The 23,315-nt window shown below is 25.9% G+C and overlaps 1 protein-coding gene across 3 annotated transcripts in view; it reads right to left on the minus strand.

Annotated features, from left to right (window-relative positions):
* The window catches only part of LOC113790262 (uncharacterized), a 30,283-nt gene extending 7,018 nt beyond the window's left edge, over window positions 1–23,265 (minus strand). For 2 of the 3 annotated variants that reach the window (XM_075823062.1, XM_075823059.1), the window contains exons 1-2: window positions 22,453–23,265; window positions 8,749–8,864 (exon numbers count right to left, since the gene is read on the minus strand). The gene's annotated coding sequence lies outside the window, so the exon portion shown is untranslated. The remainder of the gene's footprint in view (window positions 1–8,748; window positions 8,865–22,452) is intronic. The other variant, XM_075823061.1, reaches the window with a different exon arrangement.
* Between the last annotated feature and the right edge of the window lie 50 nt (window positions 23,266–23,315).

Consider the following 23,315-nt stretch of genomic DNA (forward strand, 5'->3'; position numbering starts at 1 on the left):
AAGCTAAGCAAAGATTCATGGCAGAAAAAAAAGACATAACATAATTATGATGATATGATTATTCGGATGAAAAACAACTCAGAGAGAGCGAGTGAAAGAATATCCACTACACCATCTTTTCTTTATTCCATCAAAATGATATTTTGATTAGTTAATGTTGTTGTAAATGCAAGAAATGAATGTATGTGTATGATGATAAGAATCATTGAAGAATTCAATTATGTGGTTGGCTTAGATGATTTTCTCTCTTGTGTTATCCCTATGATGATGATCAAAAAAAACATATGAAAATTTTTCATTACCTTCATCCAAAAAAACTAAAAATAATGTAAATTTGTAATTAATTAAGAGAAACAAATGCAAAAACAAACAACAGAAGAATCAAATTTGATTTTCCAAACTTGTCATTGTCGAAACTTGAAGATCTTGGATATATGAAAATAATGAAGAAGAAAAAAACATTTTCAATTTGTCATCCTCATAATCATGTTCTTTGAATGAATCAAGCGATAACGACAACGACAACATTGAATTGACTAAATAACTAGAGCATTACCAGCGAGAAAGATATGATACATTTGAAAAAAATGAAATGAAAATAAATATAGATTTCAATCAACCATTGATTGATTGATTGATTGGAAAAATATGTTTTTTTTTGCTTCGAAAATCGACGAAAATCCAATAAATTTTCAAATCAACATGTTGTTGTTGTTGAAATTAAGAAAAATTTCTTTTTTTCTCAAAACATGTTATAATTATAGATTTATCATTGGGAAAAAAAATCGATCCGATCGATCGATTGATTGATTGAGTGATATTGATGAATTCGATTGATTGGATGTGTGTGAGAAAATTTTTTGAAAAATTTCGGCTGAAAAAAACAAGAGAAAAAAAATTCATTGCAAAAACAAACCGAAAAATGATTAGTTTTTTGTTTTGGCTGGAATGTGATACACACATCACATAACAATAAAAGATGGCAAAAAAAAACTAATAAAAATTCTTATTATCAAAAAACCGAAATTGCTTTAGGCTTTTTGCAGTTTTTTCTGTTTTGTTTTTGTTTCAAATTCAATTTTTAATGTTTTTTTTTTCTTCCATTATTATTTACGATATTTTCGAGAAAAACTTGCCAGAAACAAGATGCGTGAGACCGCGAAATTTTGGACAAATTTGTCGAAAAAGAAAGAGAAAAAAAAACTTGAGAAATTGGTTCACAAGTTTGGAATTCAGTTTTTTCTTGGAAAAAACATTAAAGAACAGAAAAAAAAGAGTTTTTTTCAGTTATAAAATTATAGATTTTTTGAAAAAAAATGTGTTCAGTGTAATAAAGATATTCATAATTTTTTGTTGATTTATAAACATATAAAATCAGTTAAGTGTGTAAATAGATTTTTTTAAATGTATTTTTCGTCTTAAAAACAAGCACTTGGTCGTAATTCAATGAATCAAATGTAAAAATAGTCGCCGTTGTTGAATGAATGAAAATATATGTCTCCCACGCAAGTTAACTCATCACTGGATTCTATGCCAAATATTTTTCATAGAAAAAAAACCAAAAAAATGAAAAAACTTAAATTCCATTCGTGTAAACAAGACAAGAAGTAAAGAGAGAGAGATTCTGTTTTGAAAAAAACTTCTTAAAATATCAAATTTATTATTAGTAAGTGTGTGTGTGTGTGGTTGTCATTATCCATTGATGATTATCACCATGAATGAAATTTCTCTTAATCTTTATGTTTTTCTTCCTACCCAATTATTTTGGCTTTAAATAATTTTTTTTTCTTTTCAAAAAACGAAAAAATTTCTAAATTAACAAAGCAAAATTTTTTTTTGCTCAAAAAAAAATAATAATCAAAATCAAAGCAGAGCAAAACAAGGAAATGTTATGTTTTCACTGGCTTAACATTTTCAACATTCCTTCACTCTCAGGATTTGATCTAATTTTTTTCGAAAAAAAAAGTTTTATTTGATTTTTGATTTTGATTTTTTTTTATTACCCGATTGATTATTGATTGAATTGAATTAAGATTTTTTTCTTCGTTGAAAACCGTTCTTCGTTTCTTTTTTAAATATTCAATTGTTTATTGTTTGTTTGTTTATTTTATTATGTTAATTCCCTTTGTGTGTGCGTGAGTGTTATCTTTTTTTTCTATTTCTATTAACACAAAGCAACACAAAGCGAAAAAAAATCCCAAAAAAATATGACCTAAAATGAAATGAATTTTCACCGATAATAATGATGTTATCGTTGTATGTTTCGTTTCTGCTATCACAATTTATCAAATGAATAAACAAAATTAAGAAGAAGTTTATAGACACACAGTGTGTGAGAGAGAAAAGAGAGAAAGAAAATATATTGCATAAATGAATACATCTCATGCAATGTTTGAAAAAACAACAACAACAACAACAACCGATAAGACTGATTTAAGATAAGATTTTCTTAATTTTGATTTTTTTTCCTATTATCTACAGTGTGCTATTATTATACAATTGCAAAAAAAACATTTTATCTCATTTTGTTGTTGTTGTTGTTGTAAAAAATCTTTGCAGAGAAAAAAAAAATTAACGACATTCCTTTTTTTTTAAATTTGTTTTAAGGTCAGAAAATTTGTTGTTGTTGTTGTTTATCTGTTTGTTGTTGTTGTTGTTGTTCAAAAGAACTTGATCAACAACAACAACAACAGCCGGAAGCATTTCCGATTAAGCATAACATAAGAATTATACTTACATAAATCGGTGAGATTGTCTAAAAAAACACAAAACAATAAAATCAATAAAATGATTTCATCAACGTAAACACACAGGTAGAGAAGAGAATTTTCATTGGAAAACAAATTTTGTCATATGGTTTGATTATGGCAAATGTTTATTGTTGTTGCTAATTGGTTGAATGAATATCTGTTGATCAAGTCGAGTTTAGCAAAAAAAAAAAAAAAAAAAAAAAAACTAGGCACGAGGATATTTGAAGAGCGTGGTCATCAAGAAAACAAAAAAAAACCCAAAAAAGCCTTTTTTATTTTTGGAATTTTTGAAATAAAAAAAATGATGATGATGCTAAAAATGCATCATTTAACAAACAAATTACAGCTATTTCTTCGCATGATAAGATTTTTGTTTGTTTCTTAATTTCACAATCACTGCTAATTATTAAATGATGATTAAAAAAAATGAACTAAACAAACTCGAACGAAAAAAAAATTGAATATGCAAGCGCAAATCAGATACAAATTCAATTCAAATCAATCAAATTCAAATCAAAAATGAAATCAGAAAAATGATACGAAACAAAAAATGAATGATTTCTGTTCATTTGTTGTTGTTGTTGTTGTTCAGTTTGGTTGAATGAATGAAATGTACATTATTTTATCAAAAAAAAAAAAAAAAAAATCAAGTACAAACCATGAAATGAATGGAAAATTTTAAATTTCGAAAAATACAATTTCGGTTCTTCATTCATAAACACACACACACACACAGATACACTTTTAATGAAAAAAACATTATCATCATAGTAATATGATTACATGACAGCAAGCAAGCAAAAATCAAAAAATCATAATAAGAATTTTATCAACAACAACAATTTTGTCATTTAATTTTCATTCAGAAAAAACATTTTACTACTACCACCATTATTATCATACCACTATCATCAAAGTTTTAAGTTTTTTTTTACTGAATGAAAGAATCTCGATAGTAACGGTGTGTTTGTTGTTTTGTGTTTGTTTGTTTGGTTTGTTACGGAAGAATCAATTTGATTTTCTTGTTTTTTGTTTTCGTTTGGATGATGCCACTACACAATCGTGTAAATTGGCTGCTGTGTAGGTGTATAGGTAATTATTGATAAAATTTTGTAATAATGTACCGCAGTGTTAATTGCAAAGAAAGCGATTATAATCATCATCATCAGAAAAAGCAGAAGAATAGCAAGTCATCATCATTATTTCTTTTGTTTTTCATTCATTCATTCGATAATTCAAATGAAAAAGAAAATCATTTCAAAATTCAAGGTTGATGTGAATGATGGAAAGAAAAAAAATTGATAAGAAAAATGCTGAGAAATTTCCGAAAAATTTCCCAAAAAAATTCAAATGAAAACTTTATCATCATCCTGGTGTTTCGGAAAAATCAAAAAGTCAAAATTCATAAAGATAAATCGAATCGAATGGATCGATTTTTTTTAGGAAATTTCTTTGCAAACAGAAAAAAATTCATCATTCAATTCGATATCTAGATCAATTTTTCAATATTGAAAAAGATTTTCTTTCCCTGTACACACAGAGAGAGACGAAGAGAAATCTTTTCAAAGCAAGCCGAACAACAACAAAAACGAGAGAAAAAAAAACATTTTTTATAAATGATATGGCAATGAAGAAATAGTAAAGTCTTCTTTTTCTTCTTTCGATTGAATGAAATGTGTATAATGATGGTAAAGAATTTTTATTCTTTTGAATAAAAAAAACGACGACGACAAACAATGGTCGAAATGATGATGATGACAAACAACGTTGAAGAGAGAAAAGAAAAGAGAAGAAAAAAGTTATTCATGAAGCCCAGAACTTTGAAAAGAATGGAAAAGAAAATATGTTTTTTTTCACTCATATCATCAATCACTTTATACAGATATTGTTGTTGTTGTCGTTGATTCTTTACCCATCTGATGATAATGATGATTTAACTTTAGCGATGTTTGATGTCGTTTTTTTCTCATTGATTTTAGCCAAATAAAAAAATCTGATCAATTTGGCCAATGGATTGAATCCGACAAAATTAAGTTAAAATAAAGATTATCCAAACACCAAAACAAAACAAAACAAGCGAGATTCGATTGGAAAAACATTGAAAAGCCCAAAAAAATTTGACCTAAATATTTTCCATTATTATCAGTTCTTTTTTATTATTATTTTCACACTCAAGCAAAAAAAAAGTGGAAGAAAATTTCCTTTATATTCACAAAATATAAACTGAATGAATGAAGAAAAATTCCATTCGAATCCATTATTCAAAAGACGATTATTTATTATTTATTTATTTATTAATAAAAGAAAGAAGATTTCAATTCATCATCATCATTTTCTTCGTCTTCTTTTACATTATCATCATCTTATCACCATCATCATCATTATCATCGTATGAATGCAAAGAGAGAAGAAAATATTCATAGAAAACAACAATGCAAATGCAAATATCGATTTTTTATTATTATTAATGGCGAAATGGTAGAAGAAGAAGAAAAAACATTTACATCATTTTTTTTACACCCAGGATAGAAAGAGATTAGTTATAAAAATATGAAAATTATGATTTAGATCAAGAAAAAAAAACTATTAAGAAAAAAAAATGTTTTTCGTTTCGTTTCGTAGGTGTGAAGATTTTGAATTGAAAGGAGGGGAAAAAATTGACTGAAAAAAATTCCCGAAATGAAAAATGATTTATTCATTCAATAAAACAAAACAGAAAATTTTGAATTTTAATGATGATAATCATCATCAAATGATTTCAAACACTAAACATATTTGATTTTGGCAAAAAAGAAATCATAACAACATTTCAATAAATCATTTTTGGGGATTTTGCATTTGTGAAAAATGAATAACATTAAATTCCCTGTTTTATTCTTGTTCTTCTTTTGAGGGGAAAAATAAACAACAACGACGAACGATGTTGAATCTCAAAGAAAAAAAAATCAATCGAAAAACGATTTAAAGGGAAAACACAAAATGAATGAATGAATGAATAAAGAGAAATTTCCCGGAAAATCATAAAATAACAATAATGACGTCTTGAATCTAAAATGAATCAAAATTAAGATATGATAATGAAAATAAAACTGAAAAATTAAACGGAAAAAAAATCCTATAGAAAATCATTTATAATAAGCGTTTGCGATTTGGAAAATACCAAAAAAAGAAAAAAGAGATGAATAGATTGGGTTTGGTACGCAAGTATTGTCATTATCATTCAAAGGGATAGAAAAAATCACAAAACAAAATGATGAATGATCAAGCAAAGCAAAGAGAATCTCGCTATATACGAACAAAATTCATCATTTAAATTAATATTAATAATGATTATAATCAAGAATAACAAGCAGAAAGAAAAAGAAAAATAATGATGGTTCCTTTCTTTCTTCTGTTTGTTTGTTTGTTTGTATGTTTTCCCGGGAAAACATTTATCATCATCAAAATACACAAAAAGAGAATGAATGGAAAAAAAATCTAATCAAATCAACTATTCCTAGGAAAGTTTCCCATCATCATTATTCAGTGTGTGGGTGACAAGAAAACAAAAATTTTTTTAAAATCTATTTTAAAAGGATGTTTTTTTTGAATAATAAAAATTCAATTTTGAATTTGAAATAAAAAGTTCAAAAAAAATCTATTTAACCTAACCTCACTTGACTATAAGTCATAGTCATCAACCTAACCTAACCTAACTCACTCAGTTGTAAAAAGCAAAATGCTGATAATGAAAAATTTTGTAATTATTTTTATGAACAAGAATTTTTGGCAAAATTTCGTTTTTAATCGTTTAACTTTCATTTCATTAAACCAATTTTTTGCTTTTGTTTTTGTTTGTAAATTTAATTTCATAATGTAATCATCATCAATATTATTACTTTTTTTTGTAAAACGAAAAAAATTAATTTGATTAATTAATTAATTTGTTTTTCTCCTTTTGTAAATCACTTAAAATAATGACGATTTTTTCTTTTAAAAAACTTTTACACAAAATTACACACAAAAGAAATTTTCTACTAATTCTCGATCATCATTATCATTATTCGAACGTTTTTTTTTCAAATGAAAAAAAAGAAGAGCAAAACAAAGCAAATGAATGCAGTTTTCCCTCTCTTTTTTTCGATTACAAAAAAGCATCCATGCAAAATCAAATCCAAATCAAAGAAAAAAATCAAGAATTCAGGCGCCGATTGATGATCATTAATCCTTTTCATCATCAATGGGCTTTTTCCTATTCGAACAAAAAAACGAACATTCCAAACAAAAAAAAATGGACAAATTCTTCTTCTTTTCACTTTTTCTCGTCCATTCAATTTACAAAGGCAAATTTATTTTCATTGTTTGGTTTGTTTCATTTTAAAACAGAATTTGTCAAAAAAAAAACAAAGTAAAGTAAAGTAAATCGATTTCATTTGCAAAAAAAAATTGCGCCAGATTCGGAATTTGGTAAGAATTTCTTTCATGGCAATTACGGTCGATATAGGCATGTTTGCGTTTGGAAAATTATTATTTAGATTTTTTTTTTCTGCCAAAAAAGAAGAATTTGACAAACGTTTTGGTAACAAACAAAAACAAAACAAAAACGAACGTTTCATGTTGAATTGGAAAATTATTTAAGAAAATGAAAATAGCTAAAATGAAACACAATGTATTTTGGGCTGTGTAAAGAGCCAGAAAAAAAACAAAACAAAAGAGGAAAAGCATCTAATTTATTATCGTAATCACAGTTTCTGTTTGGATTTGGATTTTTTTTTGTTTTCAATTAATTTAAACGAAGCAAACGAAATGAATGAATGAATGAATGAATGAAATTCACAATGATCGATTTTGATTATTATTCTCATTTTCAAGAGTTTTTTTCGTTTCGTTTTGTTTCGTTTCGTTACGATTTGAATCTGATTAAACGAAAAACAACGAAGAAACAAACGAAAGAAGGCCCTTCGTTTCGTTTGGTCGGTTGAAAAAACCCTATTTTAATTGAAACGAAACGAAAAATCTTGAAAAAATAATTCCGATTCTGGATGCCAGAATCGTTAGGAATTTTTGTTTGTTTGTTCGAATTAAGATATTCTTCTTTTTGGAGAACACAACAAAACCATGGTAACCCATCTTTGACTTTTTTTGTTTATCATTTTCGTTTCGTTTTCGTTTTTTTGGTTACCTTTCTGTCAAATTGAGTAATTATAAATCGATTCAGAAGAAAAAAACAATAAAACAAAACGAACCATTTTTCAGTTCTTGTTGAACCAATTAATTAAACAACATTTTTTTTAGTATAAATTTAATTATTCCAAATAAGGAAAAATTGGAAGAAGAATGGAAAAATTGATTGATTTAAAAGTTTTTCTGTTATTTCGGTTTCTGGAACAAAATTTCAAATCGATCGACCAACAACAACAATCAACATTAATTGTTTGTTGTGGCAAAACTTTTTTTTCCAGGTTTTTCACTTTTCCAGGCTTTTTTCTTCCATTCAAACCGAATTTTATAATTTTACTTTTTTTTGAAAAAAAAACTTTTTCTTCTCGGTTCATTTTCATTTTTTTAACAAATCAAAAAATCAATAACAAGACAAAAAACTTCAAACAAACAAACAGAAAAGTCACGAGTTTAGTGGAAAGAAAAATAAAAATAAAATTTCACACTTTATGGTAAAGGTTTCTTTTTTGTTCGTGTGCTCTGTGTATTACCGAAATAATTTCATTTTTATTTACCCGGGTAAGCGTATATAATTGTGGAGAATTGAAATGAACGAAATGCCAAGTGTATTTCACAATTCATTTGGTTGAAAGAAATTTTCGTGAATCGATCAATCGATCGATCCAATGATGAAATTAAAGAATTTTGTTTTTTTCATTGAAGTTTTCATACAGGGAAAAACAAATTATTCAATTTTTCTTTTTTCTCAACTTTTTCAATAATTTATTCATCAGGGATTAACAACAACAACAAGGAAAACAACAACAAGAACAAAAAACATATATATTTTTCAACTTACTTAATTTGCCAAGTTCAGATGCCTCACCCTGTTGTTGTTGTTGTTGTTTTGGATAAATCAACAACAACAAGAAAAAAATTGTAGAATGAATTTCGATTGAAATGACGTAAATTTATCTATATTGGAAAATTTGGATCAAAAACAAAAAACGAGAGAAAAAAAAACATGGATATTTTTAGAATGAAATTATTATTATTATTATTTTTCATATCATTAAATATTGATGATGATGATGATGAATAATCAAAAGGTTAGAAAAAGAATGGGGGGAACAAAACAAAAATGAAAGGGGGTTAAACTGGGGATAATTATAATTGGAAAAATAACAATGTTGTTGTTGAATTTTGGGAATTTTTTTTCTCGTTATTACAGAGAATTTTCAAATTTTTTTTCGACAATCAAATTAAAGAATTCAATGATGATGATATTTGTAATAATGAAAAATTAATGAAAAAAATGAATGTTTTTGTTGTTGTTGTTTTAGATGAAATTAATAACAACAACAACAAAAGTAATAATTATCGAAAATGATCAATCGTCAAATTGGTTTTTTTTTGTTTTTGCCTTTCTCTCAAAATAATATATATCGCAAATTCAATTAATAACAAAAAAGATATTGATCTTTTTCATTTCATTTCAGTCCAAAAATTGTGAATTGGAGAAATATCGATTTTCTCCCGATCGATAACCGAATCGATTTCAACCGACGAATGTCGTCATCATTCGAATTGAATTTTCCATTCTTTTGTTTTGTTTTGTTCAATCAATCAATCGAATCGTCAAATCGATAAACACAAAAAAAAACAATTTTTCAATTCGATCGGCAAATCAATAATCAATGATCGATGACAAAAAACAAACAAACAAACAATAATTAACGAGAAAAAAAACGACAGAATCATCATCAAATTCTTTTATCAAAATTATTTACATTTTCATAATAAGAATATTGATTGATCATAACTCTTTCATTTTCATTCATAAATATCGTAATTATCCTTTGTTGACCCGAAGCAAATTATGTTTATTTTTTCTCGTTGAATTTCATTAAAATTTGAAGAAAAAAAAACTTTTCTTTTTCAACATTTTTCTTTTTCAAGAAATTAAATTATTTTCATAAAAAGCAATCATTCGAGTGGGAAGAAATGGAAAATGAATTTTCAACAAGAAAAAAAACTGAATAAAAATAGAGTGCACCGACAGACACTGAGTGAGAGAAAATGAAATTTATTTTAAAAAATTTTTTAATGGGAAAAAATATGCATAATTTTATTTGCAAAATGAATAATATTTGTTGTTGTTCAAACGAACGAACGAACTAACGAAAAAATGTATAGGAAAAACATTGTCCTTTCCTTTTTGGTTTGTTTGTTTGTGTATCCATTTTTTCTTTCTTTTTTTGCACATTGTGTAATCATTGTGTATTTCCATTGAAACCTGAATGAAAAAAAACTGACTGAATAAATAACGTTCCTTTTCAATGAAAAAAAATAATAACAACGACGACGATGTAGATGGAAAACGAACGAAAGATTCCCCATTTTCTTCATTCGAATAACATCGGTTATGATTCACATAAGAAAAAATACACACAGATAGAGCATACCAGATATACACAGATAGCATTTATGAAAATTCTCCAAAAAATTAATTTTGAATCGAATCGAATGAAAAAACTGTTGTATAATTCGAATCATCATAAACAAAAACAAAAAACAAAACAAAAAAATATTTATTTCGGTGAAAAACAACGATAAATTGATGATGATGAAAATGAAAATTTTGCAAAATTGTATCCACATGTGCAGATACTCTCACACACACCAAAAACACTTAGATAAAAAATTATCATTTTCCCAAATATCTACGTTCCTGGAACGTGAAACAAACACACATTTTGCATTTTCTATTCAATTCAGTTTTCTATTCATTTTTCGGCATTCATTCATAAACGCTTAATGTTTAAATAATTTTTTTTCAATTTTCAATTTTAAATTTTCCAATTTTTGAATATTCAATTTTCATCATTATTTGGTTCTCTCTCTCTCTCTTCAGTTTTTCAAGTGTTTTTGATTTCTCCTGTTGGGAAACACCATTAGATAATTTTTCAAATCAATCGATCGATCGATCGATTGATCGATTTCGGCTGTTCAGAAACAGAAACAATTTTTTTGAATGTAACTATATCGATGGTGAATGCAAGGCACGGTGTGCAAGTTTGAGATTTTGCAACAGAAGAAAATCGATTTTGATTGGGGACAAAAAAAACATAAATAAATTTTATGTTTGGAATCAATCCATCAACCAATAAACATTTGAATCGGCAAGAGTAGTTTTCTTTCTTTCTTTTTTTTTGGATTTTCAGACAAAAAATCCAATCAAAATCAATCATTTTGTTGTTCATCGATAGATAGTGGTGGAATTTTGAAGAAAAAACATGCTTTCGGTTTCAATCATTGGAAGTTTTGAATAAAAAGAATTTCAGTATGGAAATTTCGTTGTTTTTTTTAATTAAAAAAACTTTTTTTCAATTCAAAATTCTAGGTCGAAAAACTTGTTTTCGGAAGAAAAAACAAACGAAAAAGTTTGAATTTTAAAAAAAGTTTCAACAACAACAGAATAATAAGAAGATGCTTCAAACACTGAAAACAAACAAACAAACAAAACAGAAAACAACAAACATCTAAAATGATAATCCAAAAATGTTTTTCACATTCTCTCTCTCTCTCGCCCACTTGAATACTTTTTTTTCTTCTTCTTTTTTCAAAATTGATTAAAGTCGATTTTGGAAAATTGCAAAAATTTTCATTTTAATTCAATCGAATTAAAATAGTTAATTCAATTGCATTCGGTTTGGTTGCTGTTGTTTTTCTGTTTGATAAAATTTGAAACAAACAAAAATCCAAGCTTTAGAAACACGCAGAGAGAGAGAGAGAGAGAGAGAGAGCGAAAAGATAAATATTCAATGTGAAATGGTTATTTTTTTCTATTGGAAACATTTTCAATTACACACACACACACACATTTCTCTCATTTCCAACGAAACAAACAAACAAGCAAATAGAGAATCCTGAATTAATGGGAATTTTGAATGAAATTGAAAAAAAAACTTAATAATAAAAATACAATAAAATGATGTTCTTCTCTCCCTCAATTCTGCCACTACCCATTGAAAACTCTTTAAAAAAAATTTTTCAAAGTTCCATTGTTGGCTATTCACTCACTCTCTCTCTCTCTCTCCTTTTTTGCATTTTTTCAAAAGAAAAAACTTTTATATTTTTTTTTCATCCAAAATTCATTCGATGGAAAATATAAAACACCATCATCATCATCATCATCATAATCATTGAAGGAGAAAATCATATAGTCGGTTACAGAATGAGCAAAAAAAAGTTTAAATTTAGAATTTTTATATATTCAAAAATCAAGAAAAAAAACAACAACAACATCAATGGATATATAGAGCATTGAATAATAACAACTTCGTTTCTTCTCGTTCTCTCTCGAAGAAACGAAGAAAAAACTATGTTAAGCGAAAGAAACGAAAGAAAATCATAATGAAAAAGCCAAAAGAAATTTAATCCAATTTTGATAAAAAGAAAAAGCAAAAAACGATTTTTTCATTTCTCATTTCTCTCGATGCAAATGAAAATGAAATGAATGAATGAAAATTTGCACAATATTTTTTCCTTCTTTTGTTTTGTTTAATGGTTTTCTGGATCGTTTTTTCTTTTTCTGTTGTTGGACCGCCTTTCAATAACGAAAAACAAAAAAAGTTTTTTTCATATGAAAACATATTGTGTGTGTTTGTTGGAATACATTTACATTGTCGAAATTAAAAAAAAAGTCTTTTTTTTTCATTGTAGAATATTTCCAGTTTTTGAAACGGCGCAAGCGTAAACAACAATTTTTTTTTCAATCAAATTCAATCTGAAAATATCATTTTTCTCATTTCATATGAAAGTTGAATAAAGTAAAATAGGAAAATAGGAAAAAATGAAAACAAAAACAACGAAAAACAACGAGAAAAAAAACGAAAACAACGACGACAAAGACGAAAAACGAAGTAATAAGAATCATTGAAGCATTCAATTCAATTCAATTTGAATTCTCATTTCAAATTGAATCATAATAATAACGACGATAATAATAATGATGATGATGAAGATAATGGTGTAAATGTTTACTTTGATGATGATGATGAAAATATAAATAGAAAATCTATAATGTTAATGATAATAACAACAACAAAATTTCGCTTTTTTCGCTTACTTCTTATTTGAAACATTTATTCCCATATTAGTTTTGTTTTTTGTTTTGTTTTGGTTACTTTTTTTTTCATTTCTTTTCGTTTTTTACAATGAAAAAAGAATCGTTATTTTTCTGTTTTCATTGAAGTAAAAATGAATTTTTAGTTTGTTTTGTTTTGTTTTGTTCAAACACAAACAAACATTAGATGTTTGTTTGTTTGTTTAATTTTGGAATTTGTCTGTCAAAAAAGGTGTTTGTTTTTCCTGATTTCCACACACAAAAAAAAACTTTGTGTAAATTCTGTATACAAAATTGGTCTTGTATTCCACACATTCGTGTTACATAACGTTACATTTTTCCCCATTCATTCAGTTTCCCTTCATCCATTTTCTGATTTGAATTTTTTTCAAAACAAAATTAATGTCAACCGAATTGAGCATAAATAATAATGATAATAACTATGATTATTATAATGATTTTTATGCAAAAAAAGAACAAATTTAAAAAATCTAAAATTATAAATAACAATCATCATCATCATTATCATCAGACGAAAAAAACAAATTTTGCCGAAACAAAAAAAAAAAAAAATATCAAAACATCAATCAGGGCAATCAAGGAAAATTGCATTTTCATTCATTCATTTTTCTGCTGCTGTAGAGAAAAAAAAACATTCCAAAAACAGAAAATATGTCAACAATTTGCGAAAATTGCTTATTTTTTAAACCATTTTCTCTCCCTTCGCGCTGTTAATGACTGACTGACTGATTTTTTGTTTTCAACTTTTTTTTGTCAACAAACAAACAAACAAAAATTCAAATCAAATCAAAATAGAAATTTATTCAAACGGAAAAAATACGGGAAAAAAATCTCTGAATTTGAAATTTTTTTTGTTGATTTGAACAAAAGAAGTTGTTTCAGACAGAAAATCAAATGAAATATGTAAATGATGATTGTATTTTTCAAAACAAACGGGCGCGCGCGCGAGCGCGAAAATCAAATCAATCAAAATAATCGAATCAAACAAAAAATGAATTTGTTTGCTACTGTGTTTGACATGCGCAACTCTTTTTCTTTTCTTTTTTTGTTGTTGATATTATTCAAATTGATACAACAAACAACAAACAAACACAGAGAGAAAATAAAATAAATAAATAACGGACATGAAAAGATTTTTTTTTTTCATTTTAAAAGTAAAAGAAAGAAAAAAAAATACATAACAATAACAATAACAACAACAATGCAATTATGCTAATAGCAAATAGTTTTTTATCATATAGCAAACGAAAAAAAAATCCTATTTTCAAAACATTATTTTCATCATCATCATCAAAGAGAGAGAGAGAGAGAGAGAGAGAGAGAGAGAGAGAGAGAGAGAGAGAGAGAGAGAGAGAGAGAGAGAGAGAGAGAGAGAGAGAGAGAGAGAGAGAAAATGAATTGAATTTACAATTCAATTGTGAACATATGTTGTGAAACCGAAAATGTTCATCATGATGATGATGATGATGGTTTTTCATTCATTTCATTTCATTCATCGGGTAAATAATAATGGAAAATATTTTGAAAAAAAGCTTTGAAAATAAGCAATACAACAACAACAACAACAAAATCATCATTAAAATAATGACACATCCAACAACAACAACAACAACAATAACATTTCGGTATAAACTTACTTACTATTATCAAAAATAATAATAAACACAAACACTATATAGTTTTGGTTGTAATATAATATCCGAAAATGTAATGAAAATAAAAATGAATAGAAATGAAACACATTTTTATCAATAATAATAAATAATGGATACTGTGGAAGAAAAAAAATGAAAAAAAAACGAAAATTGAACAACCAAAGCAGGAAAAAAACTGAAGCAAACAAAATATTCATCAAAATTCATTCAATTCAATGATGATGATAGAATTGAAATGGAAAAATTCTCTTCTCATCTCATCATCATCATTCTTTGATATCGAAATGAATCTGTAAAAAAAATGTAAAAAAAAAAAATTTCTGTTATGATAATAATGATGATATCTATCTGCTATGTTGTTGTTGTTGTTTACAAGTTTTTTTGTTGTTGTTCTTGTAATATAACAATAACAACGAACAAAATCAAAGCAAAACACACACACACACACACACTATATATATTGTGTTTGGTTTGGTTTGTTTGTATATTGTATAATAATATTGTTATTCTATTTGAAAACTTTGAATTGCTAAATTTATATATTTTCGAAAGAATAATAATCATTATTATTATTTTGTATTTTTCTATGAACAACAACAACAACAACAACAACAACAAAGGAAAAAAATGAATGAACGAATTGAATTGAAGAAAAAGAAGAATAAATTGATGATGAAAAATAATGATAATGATAACATATCTAGACGAGAGAGAGAGAGAGAGAGAGAGAGAGAAATTGTAATGATAATAACAACAACAACTGAATATATAAAATATTTAGTAGTAGGAAAAATTGTAGAATGAGATTGTTTTTTTTTAGTTGTTGTTGTTGTTGTTATTATTGTATATAATCAAAATAATAATAATAATAATGATAATGATTATGGATGACAATAACCAAACAAACAAACAAACAAACAACAATATTTCGTTCATTCATTCGTTCATGTTTTCCGGTATCTACTATTACTACTATTTTTTGGAAACAATAATAATAATAGTAATAGTTTTTTATTTTGTTTAGTTTTATTTTAGTTATTTTGTTATTTAGCACACAGAAAAAGATTATTTTCAATGAATGTTTTTTGTTTTGTTTAATTTTCTAATCATTCATTCTTTGAAATTATTTTGAAATTACAAACATTTTTTCAATTGTATGATGTTATGAGGTAGAAATCAACTAAATTCCCAAAGAAATGATTAATTTAGTCACTTTCTACTACTATCACGAGATACAATCATTTTTTTGTTTTTCATTAAAATCAAATTAATTTGCATTTCTAAATGATTGAAAATAGGATTTTTTCTAATTTCAAATCAAACATCATCATCATCAAAAAAAATTGGAATTTCATCAACTACGTGAATAGCAAAAATAATTAACAAACAAACAAACAAACTATATATTCCAATTTTGTAGAATCGAAAATTTGGCGTTAATTATAAATTATTATTATAATACAAAGAGAAAAAAAACGTCAAGAATGTTATGATAATTTCAATTCGTATGTCATCATCATCATCATTTGATGACTATATTTTTGTTTTGTTTTTTTATAACTAAAACAACAACAAGAGAAAACAACTGAATGAATGAAAATGAAAATGAAATCCATTAAATGTGTTGTTTGATGATGATGATGATAATGATAATTTTATCATCATAATAATCATTATTATTATTATTATAATCATAATTATTATCAATAATAATTAGTTTTTTGTTTTCTGTTTCTGTTTTTGTTTTTGTTTTCATCATTAATATTAATAATAATAAAAAAATTTATATTTAAATTGTTAAATATAAATAGGATTTCAACAAAAACAAAGAAGAAGAAAGGAATAGATTCGAAAAAAGTGATGGGGGAATAAGAGAGAAATAAAACAACAAACGATATATCGATTTATCGATTGTTTTGCAAAAATAATATAAATCGATTTGATTCATTTGAAAATTTTTTTGTTTTTTTTGATTACATAATCATCATCATCATCTAATGATAATAACATTTCTCTCTCTCTCTCTCTCTCTCTCTCTCTCTCTCTCTCTCTCTCTTGCAATGATGATGGATAATAATGATAATGACAATGTTATTTTTTATTTCATTATTTTTACTTGTTTCAATTACATAAATCGGAAAAAAATAGAAAGATATATTTTCATTTCATTTCATACATTAATGAATAATTATCATCATTATCATTATCATCATCATTGCTTTAATGATAATAATGATGATGATAATGGTGGCTCTATAAATGTATGTATGTTTCAAAGATATCAATGAACATTATCTCTCTCGCTATCCATCTCTGTGTGCATTATGAATAGATGTTTATCATTATCATTATCAACGATAACGATAACATTAAAAGAGAAATATAATAATTACAATAAAATTGCATTTAGTAAAAATACAAGACAAGACAAGACAGAAAACATACATTATAATGATGATGTAATAATTTTTTTTTGAATGTAAAAAACATCATCATCATCATCATTACATATTTTTTTTTTTTTTTTTGAAAAAAAGTAACATCATAAAAATATCAAGCATGCGCAGTTGGTTTTTTTTTGATTTTTCCAATTTGAATTTGAAAAAAACCCCTGAACAAAGAAGAGAAACTATTGACCGGAAGCTATCGATTGATAAGAAACAAACAGAAAAAATCCCAAACTTGTTGACAATTTTTTTTTATTCGATCGAAATTTTTTATGTCAAATCCAGAGAGACATTTATCAAGTAAAAAAAATGATTTTTTCATTTCATTTCAAGCGAAAAATTTTCAAAAAAAATTCCAATGAAATATGAATGAATGGAAAACACGTTGCGTTCGTTGACTGATATTTTCATTATGAATTTCAATGGACGAAAAAAAAGCAAAGCAAAGAAAAAATTTCTTTATTTCAAACTTTGTAAGAAAAAAGAGTTGATGATTGTATAACGAAATAACTGTTTAACACCGCTATTTCAATGGAAAAACATTTGAATATAGGAAATCGTAACATTTTAGCAAAGAAAATAGTGTTGTTGTTGTTGTTTTTTTTGGAACATGAATGGATAAAAGTATTAGAAGAAAAAAAATCTAATGAAAACAAAAAACGAGTTTAAAAAATTTCAAGTTAAATTGGAAAATTGACTATCGACGAATATAAAACGAGTTTTTTTTACGAAGTTTTTGGGAAAAGTTTTTCTTCCCTTTTTTTCCCAGATAATTTCCAGAAAAGAATCCAAAATGATAAATTGAGGAATTTAAATCAGAAAACAAAACAAAAAAATCAAATTATCTCGGAAAACCATATGATAAATACACAAATGACGTTACCATTTTATCATCATTTTTTTCAAAAGACATTATAATTCAATTTTGTTAAAGCCCAGCAAGAGAGAGAAAATTTCTAATGCAATTTTCCAGCGAAACAAACAACAATAAATTATTAAGTTGAATGTTTTAAAACAATAACAACAACAACAACAACAACAATTCATCGAGGAAAGCTTTCACCAAATCTTGTTGTTGTTTTACTGGTTGTTGTTGTTGTTGAAAAGAATAGCTAAACAACAACAACAGAATGATTATTTATTTTTTATTCTTTTCTTTCAAAAAAGATTTTTATCACTTCTTTTTTTTTTTGCTGGAAAACGAAAGATGCAAAAGCTTATAGCAATAAATTAAAGTCTGTTTTTTTTTATTATGGGGCAAAACAAATTTATATCTTGAAAGTATTCTGTTGGAAAAAAATGAAATGATGTTGGTGGTGGTGGAAGAAAAACTGAAAAAAAAACATCCAAATCGGATTTCACAAATAACTTGACAACGACATGCTGGAATAATAATAATAATAAGTTGTTTTTTTTTGAAAAATTTCAATAAAAAAAAAATTTAAAGCTCCTCGACTGATGATAAATAAGAATTTTACAAAAAAAAATGTTTTCGAAAATTTTAATGATGTTGTTGCCGAGAAAATTTCTCATTTTTTCTTCATTATTTTCCCAAATAAAATAGCCAATGAAAAAATGAAAGGAAATGAAAATGACCTAAAGTCATAATAATAAAATTGATGTCCGATTTTATTCTTCTGAGAATCGAAATGGCCGAAAAAAAACGAAAAAAGAAATTAAATAAACTTTAAAGGAAATTTCCCGGGAATGAAATCAAATTTTAAAAAAATTGAAATTTACGGGAAAGTTTTTCATTTCGATTATGAATATTTTTTTTCCATTCCGGTTGCTGCTGCTGCTGCACCGATAACAATCAATTTTCAATCAAAATTTAATTAATTTTTTCTTTTTCTTTCGATCAAAATTAAATTTTGTCGTCAAACGACGACGACGACAAGAGAAAATCAAATTTTCCACTTCTATAAATATGTTTATTCAATAGATAACATTGTCGATTGTTGTTATCAGAAAATGTTTATCTTTTTTTCACCGAAATGTAGAAAAAAAAATATTCAAAGAATTTTTCATTTTTCAAAAATTGAAAAATTGACAATTTTGAAATTGGAATTTCATTTCGACAGTGAAAAAAAACATTTGTAAACAACCAAACAAATGGAATGTTTTACAACCAAAACTAAACAAACAAACAGAGAATTTTTTCCCAATGTAGATAGAATCAATGAAAGACACACAATCGATTGAAATCATCTTTTTTTTTCAATTTAATCGAAAAAAAAGATGATTAATTATCATCGACGACTACGACGACGACGAAGATGAATGGATGTCAAAATGAAAATCCAATTTTTTTTCTCAATAACAATTTTCTATGAAGATGATGATGATGCGGATGATAATCAGGATCTTTTTTCACAAATATTCGAGTCAATAGAATCAAGTTTATCGATTATCGATTAATCATCATCATCATTGTTTTACTGAAAAAAAGAATCATTTTTTATCTTGAAATTTTATCATTTCAATTTGCAAAATTGTTCATTCGATAATCTTTTTTTGTTGTAAATATTCTCTCTGGTGTTATTAATAATAACTTTTGAATGAAATTAAAACAAAAGACTTGATTTTTTTTTTAATTTTCCAATTTTACAACGTTGTAACAATCAATCACAAACAACCTTGAAAAAACTTTTATAAAAAATTTAAATAAATTAAAAAATAATTAGAGAAAAAGCAAACACACACACACACGCTATGTGAAAATTAATTTTTTTTGTTTGTTTGAAACTTTTAAATTATGTTAATTAATGTAATTATAAAATAATGAAACAAAAAGGGAAATAATGATGCCGCTTAAATTTGGCTTCAAAGGACCGAACGTGCATTATTGCGAGTGAAAACAAAATTAATCACCGGAAATATCCAGAATGATTACATTGAAATAAAATGAAGAAAATGATAAGGATAATAAATTATTATCATCAAAACGTTTTTTCTCAGGTAAACGAAATAAAGAAAACATGCAACAACGAAAAACGAAAAACGATGTTTATTTTCAAACAAAAAAAAAATTGGCCAAAACAACAACAACAACATAATCAACAACCAAACGTGATACGATGTTTCTGTGATAATTTACGTCTTTTGAAGCAAAATCTATTTTTGGAAAATATTCACAGCAAACAAAAATGGTGAGATTTTTTTTTCTCTCTTTCTTTCCGAAAAATTTCCCAAAAATAATCTCTCTGTTCTTTTTTTTTAGGACAAACAATTTTTGCAAAATTCAAAATAAAATCATAAAAAACAAAACAAACAACTTTTTGCATTTTCATCACTTTTTTTCAAAATTTCAATTCAATTTGTTTGGGTAATAAAACAAACAAACAAACAAAACAAAACAAAAACGCCATTTTGAATCTAAATTTTGATGATTATAATCAACAACGAAAACATTAACGAAGAAGTAAAAAAAAACATTAACATTTTCTTCATTTAAATATCAAAAGCAAGAGAGGGAAAAAAATCCTATAAAATTTTTATAACAATAATTATTATTATAAACACAGGGTTATTATCATTATAATAATTTTTTTTGTAACATAACAATTAATTATTGGGAGAGAGAGAGAGAGAGAAAAGTTGTTTTTTTACAATTTTCATTAAAATGGTAATTCTTTTTTCTTTTCATATAAAAAAATTATTCATTTTTTTTTCGTTAATAAATTCAGTGAATGAAGAAATTATAAATGCGAAAAAAAACATTGAAGAAAAAATGTTTAACACATAGAGACACACACAGGCACATCAATTATTTTGGGATTAAAAAAAAATTCAAATTTTTGTGAATAATGTTTTTTCTGCTTATTTCATCATTTTTGTTTTTTGAATTTTTTTTATAACCAATGTTTACGATGATAAGACAAAAGATTTAATTAATTTCAGCAAAACAACAACAACAACAACAAAATCTATAATGAGATTTTGAATTTTATCTAATAGAAAAAAGCACAAAATACAAAAACAAAAGTCATGTGACAGAAAAGAAAAAATCTAAATCTAAATAACAACAACAACTGAATGAATGAATGAACGAGTGATCAATCAATCAATCAAATCAAATCAAATCGATTGATAATGATGATGATCAATAACACAAAAATCAAGATTGATGAGCCAATTCATCAATTATTAACATTGAAATTATGATTTCATTTTCATTTCATAATAATGATGATGAAACATTGAATCGATCAATCTCTTCGTGTTCCATCGGTAACCGATAATCTTTCATTAACAAATGATGATGATGATAATGATAATGTTTACCAGAATATTTCTCATCTTAATTGGATTTGGAAATTTTTCTTTCTTTTTTTTTGGTTTTTTTCTTCAGTCAATCTCACTAATCTCACGAGAAGAAAATCGCCAAAACCAAAATCGCCAAAAAAAAAACATTTTGTTTCATTTTTGCTTATAGGAAAAATTTTTAATTCTACGATATTCCACCAAAATTTTGACAGAAACAAGATTAACTTGTTTGTTTGTTTTTTTTTGCTATTATGATTATGCAATCACATGTAAACGACGACAACAAACAAACAACGAAATTGTCAAATGAAAAAACGTCAAAAACGATGATGTTTATCATGATTTTTAAACATTTTTTTGAAAAAATGAAAAATTCATTTCGAATTTGAATCAAATCAAATCAGAAAATGAATGAGAAAATAACAAATTCCTTTCCCCTATTTTGACAAACAAACAAAACATGAAATCAAAATTCAAAACAAAACATGAATGAATGAATGAATGAAGGACAATCAACAACAACAACAAAAATGAATGAATGAAACGAAACGGATATTCATTATTCATTCACATTCACATGCAATGGTGGTGGTTTTTCAGACACAAAAAACAAGCAAACAACCAACAACATTTTTGATATAAAATATCAAAAATGAAATGAAATAAAAGCAAAATTCTTGTTTAATGTCATTTTTTGGTGGTGCCTTTATCTATGTCCGAAAAAATTCTATGGGTTTTTCTTTGTTTAACCCAAAAATCAAAATGTTTGCCGGCAAACACAAACACACACACAGAAAACAAAGATTAATGAACAATAAACATGCAACCATCATCACTATCATCATTGCTTGATGATGAAAAAGAAGAATCAGAATTTTTTTTTCTTTGTCCATTGAAAGAGATTAATGTAGAATGTTTAAAAGGGAAGAAGAAAAAAATTTAATGAATGAAGAAAATAATGGATGAAAAGAAAGAAAGGTGTTAATGATGTTTGGTGTTAATTAAAACCAACAACAACAAACGGAAAAAACAAAATGATAACTTACATTCTTCTTTTCTTCGTTTGTCAAATGACGAAAAAAGATTTGATGTTTAGTTTTCGTTTTGGGGACAAAATCAAGCGACAAACGAGAACAAAATCAATAACAAATCGATATTGATTGATTGAATTTTCTAGTGGAAACAAAAAACAAATGCACCTGCAAACACACACAGAGAATAGACGAAGAGAGAGAGAACACACTTTCAATGAGGATTAACCCCAGCCGAACAAAATTAATTCAATTATGAATATGATGATGTTTTTTAATCAAATCAAATCAACGAAAAACAACCAACCAACCAAACAACCAAAACACACAAAACACAGAAGAAGATTAACGTCGATGGTGATGATAATTGGATTGAAAAAAACGAAAAATGATGATGAAAATTGACAAAAACAATTATGAAACACACGTGATGATTTGTTGTTGTTTCTCAAATTTGATTAACAGATTGACAGATTTGTGGAATAAACTCTGTAGTCAAAAATAACAAATCACTAAATCATAAACAAAATTGCATCATTCATAAAGAATATTCTGATCAAGATGTTTTGATTCATTCACTTGATGATCGACAAACAAACCAAACCAAGCACAGGCAATAAAATTTCAATTTTTTTTTATCAAAAAACGGAAAAAGGAAATTTGATTTTTTTTTTTGTCTAATCAAATTGTCGTCGATTTGTTTCGTTTGTTTTGATTTTTGAATCGCGCTTTTTTAATTTTTTTTTTGTTTCGTCGCTATTTAGAAATGGGCAGAATGGCTGTATGTTTATCGACGTCCGCCGATAACAACAGGCAAATTATGTTTGGCTTTTGGTAACTCTGAACATGTTTTTTCTTCTTCTTCTTCTTCTTCTCTT

Source organism: Dermatophagoides pteronyssinus, unplaced genomic scaffold (genome assembly GCF_027571235.1).
Source record: "Dermatophagoides pteronyssinus isolate colony J.1.1.1.1 unplaced genomic scaffold, Derpt_VIB-CSIC_2022.12 sq0022, whole genome shotgun sequence".
NCBI lineage: Eukaryota > Metazoa > Arthropoda > Arachnida > Sarcoptiformes > Pyroglyphidae > Dermatophagoides > Dermatophagoides pteronyssinus.